The sequence below is a fragment of the Meriones unguiculatus genome, chromosome 12 (genome assembly GCF_030254825.1).
Source record: "Meriones unguiculatus strain TT.TT164.6M chromosome 12, Bangor_MerUng_6.1, whole genome shotgun sequence".
NCBI lineage: Eukaryota > Metazoa > Chordata > Mammalia > Rodentia > Muridae > Meriones > Meriones unguiculatus.
The window spans coordinates 57,219,711-57,243,968 of record NC_083360.1 but is presented as its reverse complement, the minus strand read 5'-3'; the positions used below and the strand labels follow the sequence as shown (position 1 = coordinate 57,243,968).

Genomic DNA, 24,258 nt, shown 5'->3' with positions numbered 1-24,258 from the left:
AAGAACAGAGCAAGCCTCTAAGAGATGAACCTGACAAAGCAAGATACAGTATGAGTAGGCATTTGCTCCCTTATTGAAGCTGGACAAGTCCACTCAACAGGAGGAAAAGGGTCCCAAGACCAGACAAAAGAGCCAGAGGCTTACCTGCTCCCTCTGTTAGGAGTCTCACAAAACACCAAGCTAACAGCCATGACATATTCGCAGAGGACTGGTTCAGCCCCTTGCAGGCCCTGCGATTGCCACTTAAGTTTCTATGAGCCAATAGGCTCATTCCATTGCATACACATGGAGCAGTAATTTGAGAGTTAGTATTAGTAAATTGAGTTCAACACACACACACACACACAATATTTATAATAACATATACATGTACATTATATATAAATATATATATATTGCTTTTAAAAAATAATTAAAAGAATGTATCCATACAGATTCCTGAAATAATTTGTAAACAAATGGAAATCATAGTACCTTAATAAACAGTGGTTTGTTTGCTCAAATAATAAACAATAGGCTTCAAATTATGCATCATTCTTATTTTGCAATAAGATATATAAGTGTGTACTCATAAAATATGACATTTTCACAATTTTGATGCATTTAGCTCATTTAGTGTAGAGACACTTGGCAACTCTGTGGACATACTGTTATTATTTAAAGATCTTCTATGTACTATCCAGAGTTCTACAGTAGAACTCTGAGCAGGACTGAGTACAGGACCAGTGCAATTATATGGGCCATGAAGCCCCAAGAAAGATTTTAAAATGGATCATGAGGGAGGACTAGGATAATTCAGTCATACAGTGCCCAGAGGATCTGCCAGAACTCAAAGGCTTGAGACCTACAAGCTGAAGCCCAAATATTGAAGTGCTGATGCCGAGGACCAATAAAATGCATCTCTAGTTCAAGGAGACACACAGAACATTTAGCTTTTATTGCTCCTGAGGCCTTGACTAGGTTACTGTTCAACCACACTGTTCACCGTGAGCCTTACTTGCTCTACCCTGAACATGCTAACCTCATTTGGAAACACCTTGCATACAAATCCTGAAATAATGCTTTCCTGGCTCTCTAGGCATCTCTTAGTGCACTCTAGTTGGCAAGTAAATCATCTTAGCTGCATCTTCAAGTATATTGTGTAAAGTTACTTCAAGATGGAGTAATGTTAATTCTTTGAGATATCTGTACATAGAAGTTTCTCATGGCTGATGTCTTTGTTAAACTTCAGAATAACTAGGAAAAGTATTTATTTCAGCTTTGTATTTAAAAATACAAATATAATATTTCATGTGTCATAAGGAAAAGAAGTCCAAGTTAGAAGTAATTCTAAATTCTCAATTTTCATGATTTTTTCAGAAAGGGTGTTGGGTTAAAGGAATGGATGATTCCAAGGGCCTAAGGAGCACTTAATAATGGAAGTGCATATATGGTGTATCTATGAATGACGGTTGCAAGAAAGGAATGTAGGCCTAAACAAACACAGCAGTGCCATAAACATACAACACAAGGGAGAATGCCAACGCCTGCCTCCCACTGACAGAGATTCCAGGAGGACAAGAGAAGCCAGAATGCTACAAGGCCTGAGAATTCACCCTCAGGCCTCAGAAAAGGTCGTTCGTGGATCTGCATCTGGGAATCAAAAGGGAAAAATAAAGACTAGTCAGCACAGAAAATGAGAAAATAAACATATATCAAAAATCTGTGTCTTAATTTTTTAGATTTTGGCCATATTGGGATTAGATATGCTTTCCATGGTATAACTTCACACACACCTTGAGACTCAAACAATAATACTTACAACCCTATTTATTCAGACTTCTTCACCTGGATGATTTTAACGGTGTGCCATTTTTCCTTGTGTGGTAAATATCCATGTGCAATTGTGTTGATGATAAACCATGTATTAAAAAGTCAAGTAAATTAGAGGTATTTGGTAAATCAGAACTATGTTTTAATGACAAAATAAAATCTGGAGGAGTGGAGAGTTTGCTTTGTCCTATAATTATCAAGTAAAAATTCTCATTAAGTGCACAATTTCCTGATCTATTATTAACGTAATATTGTTTGTATTTGCAGTCTCTTCTAATCAGCATAGCATCAGCGGGAGAGCTGCAGTTAACCAAACATTAATTGAGCACACTATTTCTTAGGTTGCAGCATAAACAAAGAGTACAACGTGTAAGTGAATACTAGTGATCCCCATCGACTTGCAGATGCTGAAACCAAAGAGTCTACCAAACCCTCTCTGTATTGCATTTTTACCTATACGTACATGTAACTTTAGAATTTAGGAGCAGTAAGAGATTAGTGACAGCAATTAATCATAAAACAGTTATACAATATACAATTAGAAAAGCTATTTGAATATGATTTCTCTCTTCAAATGATCAAGACCAATACAGGCAATTTTAGAATATGGCTGCTTGCAGGGAAATGAGCACGGAAGAAATCTGTCAGTGCTAGGGTGGGTGCATTTGAGAAGCACAGGGCATCTAGTTAGAGCACACACTTCCTTTCGACAGGCTTGCTGCTCTTCCTAGGTTAATAACCATGTGATTTCTTCCACCTTGTACTAAATTCTACAATACAGAGTGTGCTGTATAATTAAGAAGTTTCCTCATGATGCTATTAAAATATTTAAAGAACATATTGAAACAGGAAACCATTGCTGTAGATTTGCTGCTGATGCCTAGCTAAGCCTAATTTAAAAACTGAGGCAGGGAAGTGGTATTTACTTCAAAATCTAAAATCAAAATGTAAATGTAGAGATTTCTTCCACTTAAAGCAGCCTGTTCAGACCAATCATAAGCTTAACTACAACAAAGTAAAATCAATACTTAGTAAATGAAGAAACTTTGTCAGATAGATAAAGGGAATCCCTGTGCATGTGCTCCTTCACCTTATCTCATCTTCTCTGTTTTGCTGATTTCATTTTCACATTATGGTTATTTTAAAACAGTTCTTTGTCAGCCAACTGAAATAATTTTAAAAATATCCAGTGATAGTTTCATAAGAACATATACCCTGCCTTTTCATTGAAGTTATAAATCCTAGTAAATCATCTAGGAGGAGGAGATAGGTAGATAGATGAACTCCCTTAACTTCTAATATTTGGTACAATCGTCCTAAGAACCGTAGTCCAGTCTGAATCCTGCTTTCACCACAATAACCACTAACAAAATCATTACACAAAACTAATCATAATGAACACACATGGTGCTTTCAGTGGGAAGTGACGGAAAGCGCTTCAGTTCAACACCCACTCTCCCTTTACTTGCAATGTCCCTTGTTCTTCCAGAGGGCACCAGAGGATAGTTGTAACAATGAGTGTAAATCAAGCCTGGGAACACTGTCTCTGGAAGGTGCCAGTATTTGTCTGAGCTAGTGAGGAGCTTCAAGTAGCTGAACAGCCCATACAGCAGTAAAAAGATGTAAGACATCGACACGCTCAGCTGCATCTTGTTAAAAGCTTCCTGCGGGTTGGCAGAATGAAATCTTTATTTAAAATACACAAACTATTGTCAAGGGAAAGATGGAAGCAGAACACAGTAAAAGGGCCAAATGCTTTGCTTAACCCAATAGGAGCAGCAGTAGAAAGGAAAACGTGGCCACGCTGTCGGCAGCAAAAGCAGAGAAGGTGACTAACACCCCAGACGCATCCATCTGCTCTTCCCATGCTTTGAAGATGCATCATTTCTTTTATTATTAATTACGTTTCCAAGAGGAAGATAAAGATATTATTATGGATAGCAGAGAGGAAATCATTTCTGCTGCCACTTGGCATCGAGTAGAATAGCATATGTAATGAGCTAGTGATGACAGGAAACGTAGCTGCATCCTTGAGTCCCAGCATCCCTCTTACCAAATCAGCTCCAACTCCCTGTTGGTAGTCAGAAGCTGCCTAACAAAGTTCTTGTAAAACCATTATTGAACACTAACAGGAAGGAACGGAGACAAGATTGAGTGGGGTGTATTTGCGCGGAGAAGAAGCTGGGAGGAGGATAGGAGATGGGGAGAGGGAGGAGGCTAGGAAAGAGAAAGGAGAAGGAAAGGGAGAGAGGGAGAGAAAGAGAGGGAAGATGAATAGGAGGGGGGGAGAGAGGGCAGGAGGGAGGGAAGGAGACAGAGAAAGACAGAGACACAGAGACAGAGGCACAAATGAGTCACCATCTTGGACTGATAACACACAAGAAAAGCAAGTGCTCTGTATAATTGCATATAGATGTCACATGTATACTCTTACAAAGTGTGTGTCACTTGTTTTACATACTGTCATTTCCAAAAGCGATTTCAAAACACAAGAACAGTACCTGTGAAACTTTTTGGATTGGTGTGTTTAGGGAGGCTGAAAAGAGATCCTGGCAGAGGATGGGTTACTAATGAACAAAGAAACTAAGCAAGAATTAAAGCAGGCATGAACGGAAAAGAGGCACACTCATGAGCATGTCACTTACGCTGATGAAGCTTTATGCCTCTTTGGGGGGAAGTGGCTCCCAGCTATTTATTTTCCTCCGCAATGGCAATATTCACAACACAGTTAGCCCGCAATGCTCTGGGCTGGTATTGTTACCAACGTGATCATTATTTTGGTTTCTCTTTATTTTAAGCACCGACAGAGTGATGCTATCTCTGTCTAGCAGGGGGCATTTGTTGACCATAGTTGTGTTCTGATCAGACATGATGGTAAAGCTAAGAAAGCCTTCATTCTTTCCTGCCCACCCTGTGCTTGTGGATCCAGTTCCCGCTTCTACCTTTCGTCTGGGTTAAGTTCCTCTCTCCGGAGTACCAAGTCTGAAATGCATTCCGGGAGATGGGGAGATGCACAAACCATCTGCGATAGGGTGTCAAGGAGGCAGTGAAGGACTCTCTTCTTCATATATCTGTGGGGTCGTCTCCGGAGTATGGAGGCTGCTTCCCAGCAACTCTTCCACAGGTTTTCTTCCGGATAACAGGCGCCTTGTCTGAACCCTTTCTGTCCCTTAAGCCCAGCCAATCTGCCCACCGTCCCAGGTGCAAACTACATTCCATATCAGAAGCACATCCCTGAGACAAATGCCTGTCTCTCTCTCAATCCTCTGACTGTACCGAGAACCATAGCTCGGTATGTTACCTTTCAGACCCCTACACCTCACCCCTTACCGCCAGCCTCCCCCAAGGAAACCTGGAGCAGAGAAGCGGGAACACCTGCAGAGCGCGCATCTGGCGGACGCTGCCCAGCACCCGGTAGTCGGCAGGTGCTCTCTGCGCCAAGCCCTGGGTAGAGGCCAGGTCTGGCCACCGGCGCTCGAGTCTCCGTCGCCTCGGCAGCCCGCCGCCCCCCGCCGTCCTGCCCGCGGCGGCCGCGCCGCCGCAGCCATCAAGTGGCTCGTTAAGGAAATGCAGGTGAGCGCGGGCGGCGCGCTGGGCCGGGGACGAGCGCCTGCGCGCGAGCGAGCGCGAGCGGCCGAGCCGAGCCCTAGCCTCCTGGGCGCTCCCGCCGCAGCCGCCCTGCCGCCCCGCCCCGCCCGCGCGCACCGCCGCACCTGCGGGCACTCGCCGGGCGTCTGCGGGACCCGCGGGCTCCGAGCGCGCTGCCGCCCTCCCGCACCGCCCTCGCACACGCAGAGAGCACTTTTAAAGAAGCCGAAGCGCTGCAGCCCACCGACGCCGAGCGCTGCTGGCTGCGGCCGTTCTCTCCCTGTCTGCAGTTGAGCCCGGACGGACCCTGGAATAGAAAGACAGTTCTCTGTTGGTTGGACTGCAAAAGGGGAAGGAAGATTCCTCTCAGTTCCCGAGGAGAGCGGAGCGGCTGCCCCAGTGAGTACAACTGCTCTTCTGTTCTTGCTCTCTAAAGTGAGGCGTCTACCGAAGGCTTCCTCCCTGTCTGTTTTAACAGGGAAGAACTTGCCTTATATAACTTGCATATTGCCTACCTGAGAAGTGCTTCGCTAAACAATTTTTTCTTTCTTTCTTTCTTTCTTTCTTTCTTTCTTTTTTTTTTTTTTTTTTTTTTTTTTTTTTTTTTTTTTTTGTGGGTTTCTTTGTGGAAGATCACTTAGGAGTGTCTGCATGTGCAGCCTTCCCAGGAGTCTGATTGTTAAAGGCTCATTGTTCGAGGGCTGCTGAAAGACCTGGCTTCTGAACATGTTGGTTGGCTCTAAGCTTGGACTGTTACCTAGAAAAAGCTTGAGGATTCCCAGCCCATTGCCTCCTCCCTTCTGTCACCTTCAACCCTGGTCCACCCCCAAGTTCCATCCTTTGCTGACTCCAGTGGGTTGTTTGCTTTATCTTTAGTTCTAAGGAGCACTAGCAAAATTAATTGGGTCAAGGGAAAGTTAATAAAGATGGTTTGCAAGACTAGAAGAAAATCCTGTTCGGATGACTTCATGTCTTGTGAGCAGTCTCTGCGTGGAGGAAGTCCTGGCACAAGCCTAGGTGGAGAATTTGGTGAAGTTAATTTGGAGTGGAACTGTGAAAAATGCGGTGTGAGAGCAGGTTGAAGCTGCGACTCTGACACAGCCAGTTATGAACCGTGACAGGCTCATCAGCTGCTGACAGGTTTAAGGTGTCTCCTAAGGCTGAATATCGCTGCATCAAAAACTTTTGCAGGTAGCATTTCTCTTGGACTATCATCCCCTGTCAGGCGCTGCAGCTCTTCTGTGAACGCAAGTAGGGCACCCGTCCTCTCTCCATGAAAGGGTTAACAGTACCTTAAAAGAATGAGACATGTGTAGCCTAACATTCGCCAATATGTTGTAATATCTAAATAAAACCTTTGTGTTATGTCAGGAAAAATAGAGTTGAGTCAGTTTGTTTTGCACAAGAGGAAAGAGAATCAATAACGTTTCAGCGTTTTCCCCTCTTTATCACTGCCAAATGGGTTCTGAATCTAATTCTTCTTGCATTGTTACATATACAGTAGGTACAGTAGGAATTACAGGTTAGAAACAACTGGACTGATTTAAACACGAAGTTCTTTGATACAATAGCACCTATACATACTAGAGTAAAATAGTGGTTAGAAAAGAAAGTCGACGTGATTTATCCTTAACTTTCAAAATTTTTTTCTCTTAACATAAAACATACTTTTCCAATTAAAACCTTGCAAAATCATAAAATTAGACTGAGAATTACAAGTAATTAGCAGGCATATTTTTTCTAAGAATTACTTATTATCAGTTAATGCTTATGGGATTTCTCATATTTAGCTGACGCTCTTGAAGTAAAAATATTGTCACCTCTGTACTCAAGTAGCTGAGTAAAATTTTCATTGGGCATTGATTTTAGAAACATGAAAAAGGAAAAAAAAATGATGAGAAAGGAAATAGGATTTAGAACCATGCCATGTTGTTGTGCGTGATTCTGATTGTCTTGGGACATAAGTTTTAGAGTGCCGAGACAGGACAATGGACAAGAAGATGATGATGGTGACACAAAGTTATAATGGATGGGATCACTTTAGACAGATGTGTCATAGTCTCTGGAACATCACCTTATTTGTCAACCAATTTGTAAAGATATTCTTTTATTGCTCTCCGTTGCCATTTCTGTGATCGGAATTTAAATGCATTTAAATAATTTAAACAGAGATCATTGGTTGATCAAATTTGGATTATGTATTTGACCTCTATCCTATGTGTCCTCACATCTTTAAAATGATATGTGACATTTGAAAATAATATGCAAAAATAAAGGGATAATTCTCGATAAGCAGTCACACTCTACAGTGAACCAAATATGCAATCACATATATTTCACCACATATGTATTTCCTCAGAACCCATGAGAATTGTTCATTCTGTAACATTTCTGAAAGCAGAGATTTATCAATAACATTAATAATAAACTGATAAAGATTCTGTCTCTGTTATAATTATGCTGTAGCATTCGGAAAGATATTAATTAAAGCTGTTTCTAGTCAAGCCTACAGAAATACTAGTAACTGTTTCTAAAGCTGTAGAGAAGTGAAGCCTAGGCAGGGTGATAAAATCTTTAGCTTTTTGCTCCAGCTTCCTTTATCATACAGGAGTTGCAACTTTAAAGTTGAAAGAATAAAGTTGCTAATGTCAGCAGTAATGTGTTTTATTATGCAATTGTTCTTGTTATTCAGATCAGATAATGGCCTGATGAAATACATAAGCAGTCTGCAGGGAATGAATGATTAATTCCTCTAACGTGTGCTTACCAAAGTAGTTTTTACTAATAAAGTGCTGGGTACCTGCATTTGCTTATAGTTGCAGTTGGTGAAAGCAAATATACTTTCCTGTCCCTTAATATCAACACAGAATTTATGTCTATTCCTGTAACTATAGCAACATAAAGATGACTTTGTAGACCACATGGTCATAGTTTTTATGAAGTTCTGGATAGGAGGATCATTTTCGTAAAAGACTTAAATTTAGAAAGCAAAGCGATGCTAATTAGGTTTAGCATTGGAATGTTAAAGTATTAACAAAGTTATTTTGCTTTTCATCTGTACAATGCTGGTATTTCTGTGATGTATTGCTTGTAGGGTGCGTGACCCCATGCTTATGGGATGCAGAGTTTGCTAGCACCAATGACACTTTCCTTTGGGATGTGAAAGTGTAGTGGGAAATTAAAATATTGTCCTCACAGATGATCTGGATGCACATTTAATGCTTTAGGGATGAGTAATAGTTAGCCCCACAATTGTGGTTGCAACTGGTGCAAATTGTTTTGTGGTTATAGACATATCCTTTTAATAGCACTACTTTTCTAAAGCTTTATTATGCTAGAGACGGGGAATGGAAAGATTGTATTGTTAAAAACAGGTGGCCTGTAGTGCTGTTACGCATTTAAAATAACCTACATATGTCATCTTTTTTTTTGAAAAAAATTGGAAACTATTATTTGTGAAGTAATATAATTAAAATAACTGTTTATCTGTGTGTGTATCCACAGATCCATTGTCTATATATCTGCCTATCTATCTCTGTAAATAAAACAAATAACTTTAAGAATCTTCTATTTTGGAGGCAAATATCCTTAATTTGGTATTATCTTTTTGGATATACACCTACATTGAGCTTAATAAAATTTAGACAAACAATATAATAAGTATATTTTATTATGCCTTTTAAAAATCAGAGTGAAAATCAAATGTGTAGAATTTTGTATTGAGTTGAACATCATTTCAGTTTTATTTGTTAATATGTCTACACATGGTTGTTTTTTATTTTCTACTATTTTTAGTTCACTGGGATTCATTAGCTGTCTCGAAAGCATTGAGCACCAGTAGGGTAAATAAACTCCACTTATCCAATCAGCATTATAAAGTTGACTGTACACCCAGCTAGCTTTTCAAACATGTTTAAGGCATATTTAATGAAGACCAATAAACAAAGAACAGAAAAATGTATAGTATCTTTCGGGGAAGACAAAGTGAGGTTGGGAATTAGGTTCTGGGATTTCCTGTGTTACGTAAGAAAGGTAGCCTGCCCTCTGTAACTGAGTACTCTCTATCTAATTAAGAGAACACTACCAGGTTTACATCATTCCAATTCTAAGCACTATGAAAGAATCTAGCATACTTACTGATGTAACTGAGTCTAACATTGGGCAAGTTGTCAGATTACGCCGTGACAGTCTTAGAATCCACACAGGTGTCAGAGGCAAACATCTTGTTTGAAAAAGGGCCAAACTAATTGTCCTGAAGCCTTGTTGGCCAGGCATTGGTCTGTTGCTTCCTTGGTTGGATGCTTCTTGAAACGGCTCCAGGGAACCATAGTAGAGTTTATAGAAGGGAGGAGACACTTAATTGTGTTCCTTTTAAACACCCTTCAATCTTACCACTGAGAAAATATCCCACAAATTACTATATTTGACTTTTGCATCTTTGTAATCAAATAGCAGAAGAGTTTGAGAAAATAGAAATAAAAAGGAAACCTTTGGTGGCTTTGGTCTGCCAACTTTCTCTATTTCTATATAATTATTATTTTACAATATTACATTTAGATAGTAGAGGTTATATTTCTTTTCCCATAAATGAGTATTATGGAGTGTGAATGCTACAAAGAGAACAAGAAACCCTCTTTCAGTCTTTACATGTTAAAGAAACAACTGAGGCCTTCAAATATGAAGAGATATAAATATAAAATGAATTTCCCATTTTACCCAATGCTTTCTTGTACCAGTCTAGTTGTACTTAGTGTTGTGCTGTACGTGAGTGGACAACATATTTCACACCTGTTAGTAAATTATCAGCAAACTATCCATTAATATAAGAAATACAACTCATCCTCCAAGAACTTTTCACAGAACATGATGTCATGAGATTGAACACAGTGATCACTCCAAATGTCTTATGTATCTAAGCACTGAACTTATTGAAAACATTGTGCTCAAAAATTACAATTGTGGAAGTGTTGGGGGGAATGGAAATACCTGGAGGGGACAGGAACCTCTAAAGAAGACCAAGAGACAACTAGCCCAGTCCCACGAGGGCTTACAGAGACTGAAATGTCAACTAAGGAGCATGCATGGTCTGGACCTAGGCCCCCTGCACATATGTGGCTGATGGGTCTTCAAATGGGGCACCTGGCGAGTGCAGGGGGGTTACCTCTAACATGGACTCTGTTGTCTACTTTTGGGTCACTTCCCCCTGGCAGCACTGCCTTGCCTGGCCTCAGGGGATGAGGATAAGTTCAGTCCTGATGTGACTTGAAATGCTGGGGAGGGTTGATATGGGGGGGGGAAGGAGGATTCCTTTTTTTCTGGGGAGAAAGGTAAAGGGGAAAGGAGAAGAAGGGAAGGAAGAGACTGGGAGGAGAGGAAGGAGGAGGCACCCTTAGGATATAAAGTAAGTAAACTGAAATAAAAAGAATTAAAAAATACCATAGTGTATACAATAATCAAACATAAAAAATGATTCAACCTCATAGGCAACATGATGTATGTTTGATTAATTAATGATCAAATAAAGCATAACAATACACAAAGTGTTTGTTTTTATAAATTCTTATGTTTCTAAATACCATAACAAATGTCCTCAAAGTCAAAGGTTTGTTGAAGTAAAAAAGACATCTTCTCTGTACTCTAATATACATTTACTTATCCTACATGCCAAGAAAGGAACAGAACAGATTTGTAATTGAATATACATCTCATTTGAGTTTTAGAGATGGCTTAATTTAAGTGTATATAATTTCATACAGGAAGCTTTGCATAGTTGTTCGAATATGTGTAAGGAAGCAATAAAGCTGTTGTAATCAGCTACAGAATTTTTGAATATTTGACCTAATTCTTTCTTAACAGCACAAGTACTTAAGTAGCCAGTTACACATGTACTGATATACATTGTATTAAAATTGTGATTAATAGCTTTGAAGAAATCAATCTAAACTTATGTTTGACCAACTTAATTAGTATTAAAAAGGTGATTTGTTTCGTTGGTGCACAAACCGAGAATAAAGCCAGGAATGTTTTGTGTGCATATGTTCCCTTTGATTACTAAACGCCTGCATACACCCTAGGATTTGTATCTGTGCTTTTCTTGGAATAAATGATTTGAGGTTTAAGCTAAAAGACCTGAGCATGGTTTACTTCAACTACAAACAGATAGCATAGGTTTTATATTCTCTTTCCAAGGCTGGGAAATATTAAATCAGAACACAACACCAAACAGAAAAAGAAAAACATCAACAAAATGCCACCAAAGCCTATAGCAATAGTGTTTTTGATTTCATACAAGAACATGGCTTTAGCTACTAATCTAGTCTTCTTTTTTAAAGGAAGAAACACACATACACATTACCACTTTCTCTCTCTCTCTCTCTCTCTCTCTCTCACACACACACACACACAAACACACACACACACCACACCACACTTAAGCATGCATGCATACTAATATCCTTTAATATTGTCAGAATATAATGACCTGGAATCTTCATGAATAAGATCAGACATTCTACTTAAAGGTAAAGGATGCGAAGAGAAAGAATAAATGGAGGGGAGATTTCTTACCCTTATTCTAAAGACAATGTTTGCCCTTTTCTTCTTCCTCCAAAAAAAATTCGTTTTATAAAATCAAACAATTTTTTTTTCTCTTTAAATCTTGGCCAACAGATAAATGGGGAAGGTCTTCTCTTACTTGCATTGTGCTGCATTTTCAGTATTAGACCTTGCCTTCAGGCATCCATGCAAAACATAGGGAACAGCAGTTCATCACTTTATGACCTATTTAATTTCCCTTAAATTTAGAATAATTATCAAGACAAGACAATAATTCAGGGACCGTAGATACATTAAGTGTTGGGGTAGACAATACTCCAACTTTTAACTCTAATTTATCTAATACTGTTGAGTCAGGATCACCATTCAGAATGACACAACGTAATTACACAAAGCATTTAGCGCAGAACCCACAATTTGGGTCTCTGGTATTCACTAACCTTCCTATATGTGAAAGACTGCTAAATACAACACCTGGTATACTATCTGGTCAAGTTATGACTGATCATGGTTTTACAAAATGCACCCAAATCATTAAATAGCATTTCAATTTCGTAGTGAAAAATAAATCTCTCCAATGTGTTGTGTGTTCTAGGAAATGTGCATACACCTGCTGTGCCACAGCCCCTATGAGAACACCCTGAGTCAGAGGCAGCTCTTCTAGAAGCAGGGTGGAATCTGTGTTACATATTTGGCAGCAACAGCCTTTCCGTCTCCCGCTGTAATTTGTAGACACCCTTCTTCATCTTCTAAGTCTGCTTTTCCCCATTGCCAGTTCTTCATGTTGTCATGTTCTCCAAAATCAAGGGAAGCCTTAAAGCATGGTGAACACTCACTGCTCCACCTTCGCGTTGACATGGTCTAGGAAAAACTAACAAATCTCCAGTCCAGTGCTGCAGTTTCAACTCATGCCAATTCCTTCCATTTTCAATTCACAGTGTACAAGTTACAGTCAGGATTTCTATTGTGGAAGTTAAAGCCATGGCAGAAATGTCTTGGCTTTCTCAGCAGAGAACAGAGGTACTGAAGACATTTTGTTTACATCAAATTGAGTGTGAGATAGCTTAAAAGGAGTCTTCATGCACTTTGTGAAAATACACAAAGGCAGAAAGAAAAAAAAGGTAAATTTTATATTTTAGAAATGAATTGGAATGTATAAGTATTCCTAATTTTAATAAATTATTCTGCTTAATTCTTATAAAACTCATGAGAACATTCTTGACTAAATTTCAAAGTACTTCCTTTTGTATTCTCTCTAGATGCTCTTATATAGAATACAATAATGTATTACTATCCAGTATTATTAACTGGGACTTTTGAAAAGTAGTGCCTTGATGGTATGTTGGTATAGCCTAAGAAATTATAGTTCAAAGTCTTAAAGCTTAATTATATGCAACACAAAAGGAAGAAACTTTATTTTCTCTTTCTTTAAAATTTCACATTGTGATGTGCAGTATACACAATGAATATTTATTTTCTTTCATGTTTTATTCTTCCTTTTATATATTCTTTCTTTAGTATTTTTGAGATTATAATATAATCACATTTTCTCCTTCCTTTCCTCCCTCCCCACACTTCCTCAAATTCATGGCCTATTTTCTCACTAGTTGTTCTTGCACGCATATAAGTAAGTATCAAACTAGTTTCCAACTACTACTTATTCATGGCACTTGTTCCGAGAGGTATTCCTTACACTGGCAGTGCATGAGTATGCTCTCCTGATGGACATGTCCATTCTGTGAGCTTTGTGTTCTCTCTCTCTTTTCTCTCCTAGGAAACATATGGTTTTCACTGCAAGACATGGCTCAGCCTCATCATTTATATTTTCTTGTTTGAAAACTATAGGATTCGGGGCAAGAGAGAGTAGAATTGTGTTTCAAATGATTAAATTTGGTACTTCATTCCCTCATTTTCTTGGTCTTCAAAAAGATATTACTGCTTATTTAAAAAAATGACTGGCTGCAAAACTGCAGGGAAATACTGACACTGTGGTAACTTGCCAGTTTTAATAATACGTTACAAATTTGCTAAATTACAAAATCTAGATTTTAAAGTAGGCTAGTGTATCATAAGGGATTTTCTTGGTGTGTGTGTGTGTGTGTGTGTGTGTGTGTGTGTGTGTGTGTATAGAGTATGTATGTATTATGGGTTTATCAGCAATTGTATACATATCCCATCAGTGTAGATCATTTCTCTGAGAAAAGGTCATACCTAATAGTATTTCAATGTGAAATATATGCTGAACCTATAGATGAATCACTACGAGAAGCCAGGTGAGAAATGAAGAGTTTCTTAACAAAAGTGTTCTCACCATTGCAAAAATCCTCCCCTCCTAATTTTGTTTCAAATTCCCTACTTCTGACAATTTTTTTGGGCCTTCACAGGGACCTGGTATATTTCAGACACAGGTAGCTTCATAAACCTTCTTAGAGAGGAGGGGACAGGAGCTCCACAAGGAGACCAACAGAGCCAAAAAATCTGGGCTCAGGGGACCTCAGAGACTGGTGATTCAACCAAGAACTATGCATAGAGAGGACCTAGACCTCCTGGTCAGTTGCAGCCCATGGGCAGCTCAGTCTCCATGTGGATTCCATAATAAGGGAAGCAGGGGCTGTCGCTGACATGAACTCAGTTACCTGCTCTTTGATCTTTTGTCTCTGGCATGGTGGGCTTACTAGGCCACAGAGAAAGAGGATCCAGACAGTCCTAATGAGATCTGATAGGCTAGGGTCAGCTAGAATGGGAGGAACTCTCCTATCAGAGGACTAGGGAAGGAACATAGAGGGATAAGATTGAAGAGGGTAGGATCATAAGGAGATGAGGGAGGGGGCTACAGCCAGGATATAAAGTGAATAAATTGTAATTAATAATAATAATAATTAAAAAGAAAAAGAAAAGAAAATACTTATAGTACAAAGAGGTGTTCTATTATGAACTTAAAATAGAAATATACTGGCTTTGTATTGTTCAGTTACATCTTTTTATCACTTAACATCTCATTTATCGGCACCTTAAATCTCATTCCTTAGTATTTTTAAATATAAATGTTTTTTTTCAAATCAACTTTTTATTTGCTCCCAAATTGCAGATGGTTTTAGACTTCCTTAACTTTTGCAGTTGGTGAAATAGCTGCTCAGTTAAGAGTACTTCCTACTCTTCAGACACCTGAGTTTGATTTTTAGCATGTATTTACTCATGTACAGTAGCTTATAACTACATCGAGCTCCAGGGAATCTAACATTCTTTTCTGAATTCCAAAGGGACCTGCACTCACATGAATACACACTGCACCACTCCTCCACACCCTAAGAAGAAAAAAAAAAAAAGAAAAAAAATCATGACTCTTTTAAAATGGAACCTCTGATTTTACTTATTTATTTATTATTTTTATATTAATTACAGTTTATTCACTTTGTATCCCAGCTGTAGTCATCTCCTTCATTCCCTTCCAATCCCACTCTCTGTCCCTCATCTCCTGTCATGCCCTTTTCCAAGTCTACTGATAGGGGAGGTCCTCCTCCCCTTCCATCTGACCCTAGCTTATCAGGTCTCATCAGGACAGCCTGCATTGACCTAGGCCTTGAAATTTTGTCCAGCAATATCTCCTCATGGTCTCTGAAGAAATCTTAATATAGAATATATTAAGAATAGTTAATATTATTGACTCTTTTGTATATACATGCTAATATTTCAAGTGATAAATATATATAACCTCATTCATTTATTTTATCATTTATATTATATGTATATTTAAAACTAACATATAGAAATGAAAAGTTTTAAAACATTAAAAATTAAAAATTAAATACAAAAAGGTTTATTAACTTGCCCACTAACTTTGCCTACAGACCATATAGTTTAAATCTCCATGCTATATTGATTTCTTGGTGCATATAGTTCTGTAGATTTATAACAAGTTTTCCTCAATTTACAGTATTAGTCTTAAGAGCAATGCCACATTCTCTGAGCTTCTGAATATTCAAAGTGGAAAAAGTGAATGACACTCATGTTGCTTTTGTAATATGCTTTATTTGTAATAGCCAGAACCTGGAAACAACTCAGATGCCCCTCAACTGAGGAATGGATACAGAAATTATGGTACGTCTACACAATGGAATACTACTCAGCAATAAAAAACAAGGAAATCATGAAATTTGCAGATAAATGGTAGGAACTGTAAAAGTTCATCCTGAATGAGATATCCCAGAAGCAGAAAGACACACAGGGTATATACTTATTCATAAGTGGATATTAGACATATAATATAGAACAAACCTACTGCATCTGTACACCTAAAGAAACTAATCAAGAAGGAGGACTCTGGCTAAAATGCTCAATTCCCATTCAGAAAGGCTAAGAGGATGGACAACAGAAAAACGGGAAAATGGGGAACAGGACAGGAGCCTGCCACAGAGGGCCTCTGAAAGGCTCTACCCTTCAGGGCATCAAAGTAGATGGAGACTTATGGCCAACCTTTGGGCAGAATGCAGGGAATCTTATGAAAGAAGTGGGAAATAGTAATAAGCTGTTTTTAAATGAAGAAAATAACAGTAGATACACCCAGGTATCTGCTGTATTGTCTGAGAGTCTGTGCTTCATAAGCACCCTTTAAACACATTGCCTTGCTCAGTGACTGCTGACTAAGAGCTACACTATCAGGAAAGCCACCAAATATCAGTTAACTCTTTGCCATAACTGTGGCACAATCAAAATACTAAGGCAAGAAAGATGAACTGATGTGATTTGAGGCTTTGAACCTAGGAGTATCTTCCGCTGCTGACTATAATTCAGATGGCTACCTTATTTATGGACATTTCACATGGGAGTGACAGAATCAGCAGATAAAAATAAAATTCTGATAGTCCTCTGGTGGCTCAGTTGGTAAAGCACCAGATTTTAAGACCAGAGGTTCACGGTTCAAACCCAAGCAAATATCAAATTTTGAGGATGCTTCCATAAGATGCAGAGAACCCCAAAGGAAAGAAAACACAAGAATTTGTCCTAAAAGAGTCATTTTACTTAAAATTACTTGTCTGAGCTAATTACACTTATATATTCTCATTTCTATATATTATACCATTAATTGTACTGAACACATTTTTAGTTTGATTGTGATAGTTAAATACTTTTATTTTCTTATATTGTGATTATTTCTTCTTATTTATACAGCTGAAACAAAAGTGAGGTCAGCATGAATTCCAGCATTTTTCATAGCTAACTGTTTGTACATATGTTATATATATATATATATATATATATATATATATATATGTGTGTGTGTGTGTGTGTGTGTGTGTGTGTGTTTGTGTGTGTGTGTGTGTGTATGTAATAACTAAACTATCACCTCTGGAGTAAACAATCTAAAAACCTGAATAGATACTCTCTGTAATTAGTTATTCCTTTCCTAGTATATGAGCAAGTGCTTATACATACTGATGGAAATTTGGTGTAACAATATTGAAAATACAAAATAAATAGCAAAGGTACTCTTTAAAAATATTTCTGATATTTGAAATCTCAATGAAAAAATATTGATCATGCTCATTCTTAATGTGCTGAATCAACATTTGTTTTGTTCTCAGCAACCACTTGTCAAGGTTTTAACTAAAACACTATAATATTAAAGGGCACATAAAAATGGCTCTTTCCCTACATTAGAGGGAATGTAGGAATTTTAGTAATAATAATATAATACTGAACATAAAATAGGCATTTATATTTTTGTGACTAATTTCAAGAACTTCAAATGCACTTTTCAGGCGTAAGAGATAGTGAACAGAGTAACTGAAATAGTTGCACTTGTTACACAGCTCCTTTCCCCTTAAGGTTTTCTAATGGCTTGTTAGAAAAAGCCAGTGATACTTGAGTGATGAACTGAGAGTTGAGGCGGAGAGAATGTGCCATGTCTGGGTAACTTCATTAAGCAGACTTGTCCACTAAGGACTTTCATAGAATTTCTAAGTTATTAAACTGCTAGTTATGACCTAGTTTTGGCTTTTTACCATTGAAGAACTAGACATAGGAAGCATGTACAATGGGGAAAACACAAAGTCCTAGAATACATAGCATGTCAGCTGGACCATAAATTTATTTCTTTCCTTGTCACAAAGAAAAGACATAATCTTCAGAAATTATTTTCTTTCCATAGAAAGTTCAGTTCCATTAAAAAAAAATAGAACTTTCAAGAGAATCTTGACAAATTTAGTGACAACACCCACATTCTTTTATCTCATCAGCAGGAGACCATCACAGAGTTACTTGACAGAGATGTCGCTCTGTGTACGCTGCCTTATTTTTCTTCAAGTCATTCCTATGGGCATTGCTCTACCAAATTTCATATGGACAGCCAATTCACATTTTCTTTCTTCTTCCTTTTTTTCGCTATTATTCCCTTTGTATGATTATGCTTAACACATTGATTTTTTTGCATGTGCAAAGGAGATGCTCTTTGTGTCATAACAAACAGTAAATTTCACAACATAGATTTATATAGTATTTTTATCTGTTCTACTTTTCTTCATAGAATCATATAAATCCAAGTGTAAAGACTGAAGTGGACATAAATAATTTATGGAAATTATAATAAAAATGATAACCTGAATAATGATATTTATAATTGTCCCTTTTCTATTTGGAAAGGCAATGTCATAGTTAAATGTATGTGTCCTTCAAATAGTAATTGTGAATCTGATTTAGGAGTGACTTGGCTGAGTGTTTCTTCCAGTTGATGACTTATTTATCATTGCATCTACCTTTTGTGGAACCTCTTCTTTTTGTGGCTTTCCTCAGGACAAACCACTGACTATATTGCTGTATTATTTCTGCATAAGAAATTGAAGAGCTTTAGGCTCATTCCCAGCAGCAGCCAAAGGCTGCCATACAAAGTAATAATCTCACACAAAATGTTACATTGTGCTTCCTCTGCCAATCCTGAAACGTCAGCCTCTTTTGGCTTGCCATGCTGGAACTGTACAAGATCCTTACTGGAGCAAAGCCTCTATAGACACATGCTTTCCTTCTCATAATTTGGCTGAGCTCCAGGTCTTTGTTGCTGGGGATGTGACTGTAACATCTGTTGAGTATGACATGTGTCTTGTTATTCTCAGCAATCTTATGCATTTGGGTGCCCTTTCTAGGCTGTAGTACATACTGTATTGCACAAAATCTGTCTAGAAGACAATGTAACAATACTAAAGGAAAACAGATTATGAGTGATTTTGTTATAATGTAGCTCTGTTCATAGGGACTTCTATAAAAATCTTGAGCATTTATGTAGCATATGACCAGCTTTTGTGGAATTACCACTTTTTTCTCATATGTATTAATAGTGTGTGTGTTTGTGTGTGTGTGCGTGCACGCACACTTCATGAATGCCAGGCAAATATATTAAAACTAAGTTTTATAACTAACCCTTGAGTTTCTTGAGGAAAATTTTATTATTCATTTCAGGCTGAAATTGAAAATATTGTCTTTTTCCTTCTGCCTCTCTTGGGTTGGAAGTAAGCATTTATTATCACCTAGATGAAATATAGAGCTCTAAGATAATTAATTTAAAAAATGATATAAGATTTATTAGGCCAAGCAGTCACAAATTTCATATTTTATTTTCTGTTTTAGAGTTTTTGTAGTCATGGAAGATAACTCAGAGCCTCATGCATCATAAACAAGTGTTCATCCTACCACTGAGCCATGTTCCCAGCCCTCCAACTTCATATTTTAAATGACCATTGATGATGTTGTAGGGACCCTTAATTCATTGTGCAAGTAAACTGTAATAGGTTGCAATGTAAATGTTGATACTGCGTACTGTAAGATACGGTCTAAATAATTCACAATAACAGAAAGTATTATTGAAATAAGTTACTAATATTAATGATTATTAAAATGTATTTGTTGGGCAGAGAAAAGGAAGAGACAGAATTTTGATTAAAAGGGAAAATATCTTTACCTATATTGCTCTTGGTAAAAACCTCATGAAACAAACATAGAGACTTGGTCTTAATTACTTTCATGTGTTTTAAAATGTTGGATTTTCCAATTTTTTAGCAAATGGATGAAAAGTAGAATAATTTGATGACTATGTAACATTATGGACTAAACTTTGAAATAAATAGTAATAATATTTGCATTGATAACCAGTCATTGTTTGGTTGTTTTTGATCACAGAATTGTTAGTCCATTAATTCTAAAGCCTACCCCATGATTTGGTGGTTGTATGCCAAGTAACCTCATGAATTTCAACTCATATAAAGTAAAAGTCCTGCAAGATCATGTGCTAAACTTAAAAAATTCAACAAACAGAAAGAAAAATAACATCAACCTTTATAATTCAATATTGTAGAAGTTAGATTATGGATAAAACTTCTGTAGCCATGAGATCATAGAAGACATTTCTGAAATAAGAATTATTCAAGTTGCATATTATTTCTAAGGTTAAGGATCCACCTGGTGAGATGATTTTGTTTTACAAGGTCATTCAGGATGGAGTTTTATGGGACCTTGATGCTCATTTATCCGCTAGAGGATGCTCCTCATCTCCAGGACCAAATATAGGTAACTTATGGAATGTCGTTCAAATGCAGACTGATCTGCAAGGAACTTTCAATTTCAGTCTTGTATAACTTAGTTAAGGGGTCACATCTAGTTGAGTGCAGACAAAGTGATGTTTATTTTTCTTATTATTTGTATAATTTGTAATAATTAATTTTCATGTATATTTTGGTGTACCATTCATTTATATATGTAACATATAAATGTGTTTATATAATTATATGACATATAATACATATTTATATTATAATATATAATTATATATCACATATGTAATGTATTATAAATATATAACAATACAAATGCATATATCTTACACATATCTATAAAACAATACAAGTACAAACATATATATATATTTCATGTTATTATTATTATTATTTAAATCACCATTTTTCTAAACATTCGTGCATTTTTTATTTTACTTGATTTAACATGTAATCTACATTTATGCCTACTATTTTGCTGGACTTATCTCCAAAGTGTTAGGCATTCTAAGCAGAAATCATGGGCAGAGTTTTATTTACTTTAAATTATGGTAGCAGGTCCATGAGTTAGTAGTTTCAAAATGAATTCTACTTATTCCAAATCTACATATATTGATATCAAATCTGAGATAATATCTAAAATGAATAAGAATGACTTGAAAATATGAAACTAATACTTTTTAGCTACAATTCTTGTCTCTTCGTGTATTATAAACTTCGGGGTTTTGACAGCTGCATTTCAGTTTGTAGTTTTCAGGTTATTATATCCATGGTGAAGACAGCACTGTCTTACCTTCTGATGAGTCTACCAAGTAGACGTGATGAGAGCAGCAACTGCCTATACCATACGTCACAGACATCCATCAGTGATACATTAGCTCTTCTGCTTTTCACAGGAAGAACTGTAAAGTTGTTCCGAGAATAAACATACCATGAGCTCCTGTAGCAGGCCCACCTAGAAAGATTCTCTAGTCTATTGATGTCATATTAATATAAGCTGCAAGATTTCTTACCTGAGAAATGAAATGTTTCTTGTTTATGTGCTAGCTGTAAATAATATGAGAGTAAACACTAATAATTTCCACTAATTCTGAAGTATAGTTTTAATTTTCTTATTACAATGTTTTTTTTTTTTTTCTGGACCAGGGACTTGGAACAGATGTTGATGAAATCTTTGATTACCATTTCAGTTACATTATTAAACATACTGCTATTGTGCAGAATTATTTAAATAGAACTATTTTGTAATTAAAAATAAGCACTTTAAAGTTTTTTTCAAACCACGGATTATATTAAGATGAATGCTAAATGAAGTCCAATTCCATTTTCTTGGTTTATATTCCAATTTAGTGAAATACCAGTCTTTTAATTTTTGTAGTCAAATGTAGTGATTCATTACATTAATCTTGCAAACTTTATTTAAATGAAAGCTTGACAGTGTTCAAAGTCTATTTATTCAAAGCATGTCTTGTAAGACATTTGTTTTTGACAAACCAAATCCAATAACATACTAACATCTTATCATATATAGGGAAACAAATGTATTTTTGCATGTGCTGAAAGACAGGACAAACATAACATACTGAGACAGTAGTGTTTTGTTTTGTTTTGTTTTCAGAGCCCTTTCATGTGTTTCCTGTTATCTTTTCTCTTGGTAATGACGCATTTTTTTTCTCAGCAATCCTTCATGTTTCACTTGATGTGTATACAATACCAAAGCTGAAATCAAAGACTCTGGAGGGGGTTGCTTCATAATGGTCCCATACATAGCTAAGTTTTCAGCCTGCTTGTTGTAGGTCTTTCAAGGAAATGCCTACATTTTATTGTTTTATTTGGTTTAGTTGAGAAAATACCAGACACTACTGGAGACTTGGTATTTAGTCCTAGTCATTGGTCATATAATGCACAGCATCAACTGTGTTCATTCTTGTAGCCAAATGTGACAAATAGGAATCACAGGTGCTTTTAAAAGATATAAATTTGTACTGGACAGTGGAGTCCTTACCATGAACATGATGTTTTCTTTCAAAAGTTCTTCCATTAATGTTTCTTCTCCACTACCAGCTTTTCTGTTGTCCCATTCTGACTCCACCATGGTCTCTATCATTGCATTCAATTTGAAGTCATATGATCAGACAAAGCTCATTTTATTAATAAAACATTTAGTGTTATTAAATTATGAGAACATTAAAGTATGAGACTACATCTATAGCACTTATGCTTTGTGTCTTTATTAAATGTTGTCTTTAAACTTTTGTTTATAATTATAAAATAGTTTGTTTTATAATAAAAGTCATGTTAGTAATTACCAATATATAAAGTCTGAATCAATCACTTGTCTGTATTAGGGCACAGTAAGTGAGAATTAGTGAAATATCACTTGTGAGGGCATAACATTATGCATGAGCCTTACACATGAACATCATGATGTTGTGGAATAACTTTTACTATAATTCAAGTACAGTGTAACTTCTATAGGATAAATGAGAAGTGTCACTGTTTTAAATAACATATTTATGGTTACCAGTATCAGAAGGAGCCTATTTAGAGTTCAGAGTAAAATTCCAACTCCACTATTTATTAGAATCTGGAGAAACTTACTATTTTTAGAATACTTAAAATTGTTTCTCCTGTACAACATCCTATTTTTCTCCCTAAAGTTTCTTTTCTTTTTTTTTTTTTTTTCAATGCAGTTTATTCAGGAACCTTGAACAATCCTCGGATCCTGGGGAAAGCCAGCCCACAGCTTAAATAGCCTCTGGGTAGCCAACCCAGGCGTGCCACGGGGGCAATGCAGATAGGTCCACATACATGGAAGCAAGCCAGATCCTCAGCCTTAGCCAAATGTGGAATTGTTCGTGACAGAGAGCACTCACCATCGGGAAGGTGGAAGGCGGAAACCAGCTCCATCTTTAAGGCATAGCATTCCGCAGCTCTCTACAGTTCCCCCTTTTTGTTTTAGACGCATCAGGCAAGAGTAGAGGTCTGATCCCTAAAGTTTCTTTACGAAGGAAGTTATCTTTTTTTTTAAATATGACTATTATCTATTTATTTTTTATTAATTATACTTTATTCACTTTGTATCCCACCATAAACCCCTCCTTCTTCCCCTCCCAATCCCATTTTCCTTTCCCCTTCTTCACGCATGCCCCTCCCCAAGTCCACTGATAGGGGAGGTCCCTCTCTCCTTCCTTCTGATCTTAGTCTTTCAAATCTAATCAGGAGTGGCTGTATTGTCATCTTCTGTGGCCTGGTAAGGCTGCTCCCCCCTCATGGAGAGATGATCAAAGAGCAGGCCAATCAGATTATGTCAGAGGCAGTTCCTCTTCCCAGTACTATGTAACCCACTTGGACACTGAACTGCTATGGGCTACATATGTGCAGGGGTTCTAGGTTATCTCCATGCATGGTACTTGGTTGGAGTATGAGTCTCTGGAAAGACCCCTGTGTTCAAATTTTCTGGTTCTGTTGCTCTCCTTGTGGAGTTATTGTCCTCTCCAGATCTTACTATTTCCCACTTCTTTCATAAGATTCCATGCACTCTGCCCAACATTTGGCCATAGGTCTCAGCATCTGCTTTGATAGTCTGCAGGGCAGAGCCTTTCAGAGGCCCTCTGTGGCAGGTTCCTAACTTGTTTCCTATTTTCTTCTTCTTCTGATGTCCATTCTCTTTGGAAGTTATCACAGATAGCTATAAACACATGCATATGTTTGATAATTGAAGGCTATATGTTACACTATTTTAAAGGAAATTATTTTATTTATT

At 37.2% G+C, this 24,258-nt stretch overlaps 1 protein-coding gene across 34 annotated transcripts in view; it reads left to right on the top strand.

The window, feature by feature from the left end:
- Positions 1–5,482: 5,482 nt before the first annotated feature.
- Positions 5,483–24,258, top strand: part of Ptprd (protein tyrosine phosphatase receptor type D) — a 2,581,289-nt gene continuing 2,562,513 nt past the window's right edge. For 11 of the 34 annotated variants that reach the window (XM_060365769.1, XM_060365768.1, XM_060365753.1 and 8 more), the window contains exon 1: positions 5,484–5,799. The gene's annotated coding sequence lies outside the window, so the exon portion shown is untranslated. Of the gene's footprint in view, positions 5,800–24,258 lie in introns of all 34 variants that reach the window. The other 23 variants (XM_060365770.1, XM_060365741.1, XM_060365771.1 and 20 more) reach the window with 5 other exon arrangements.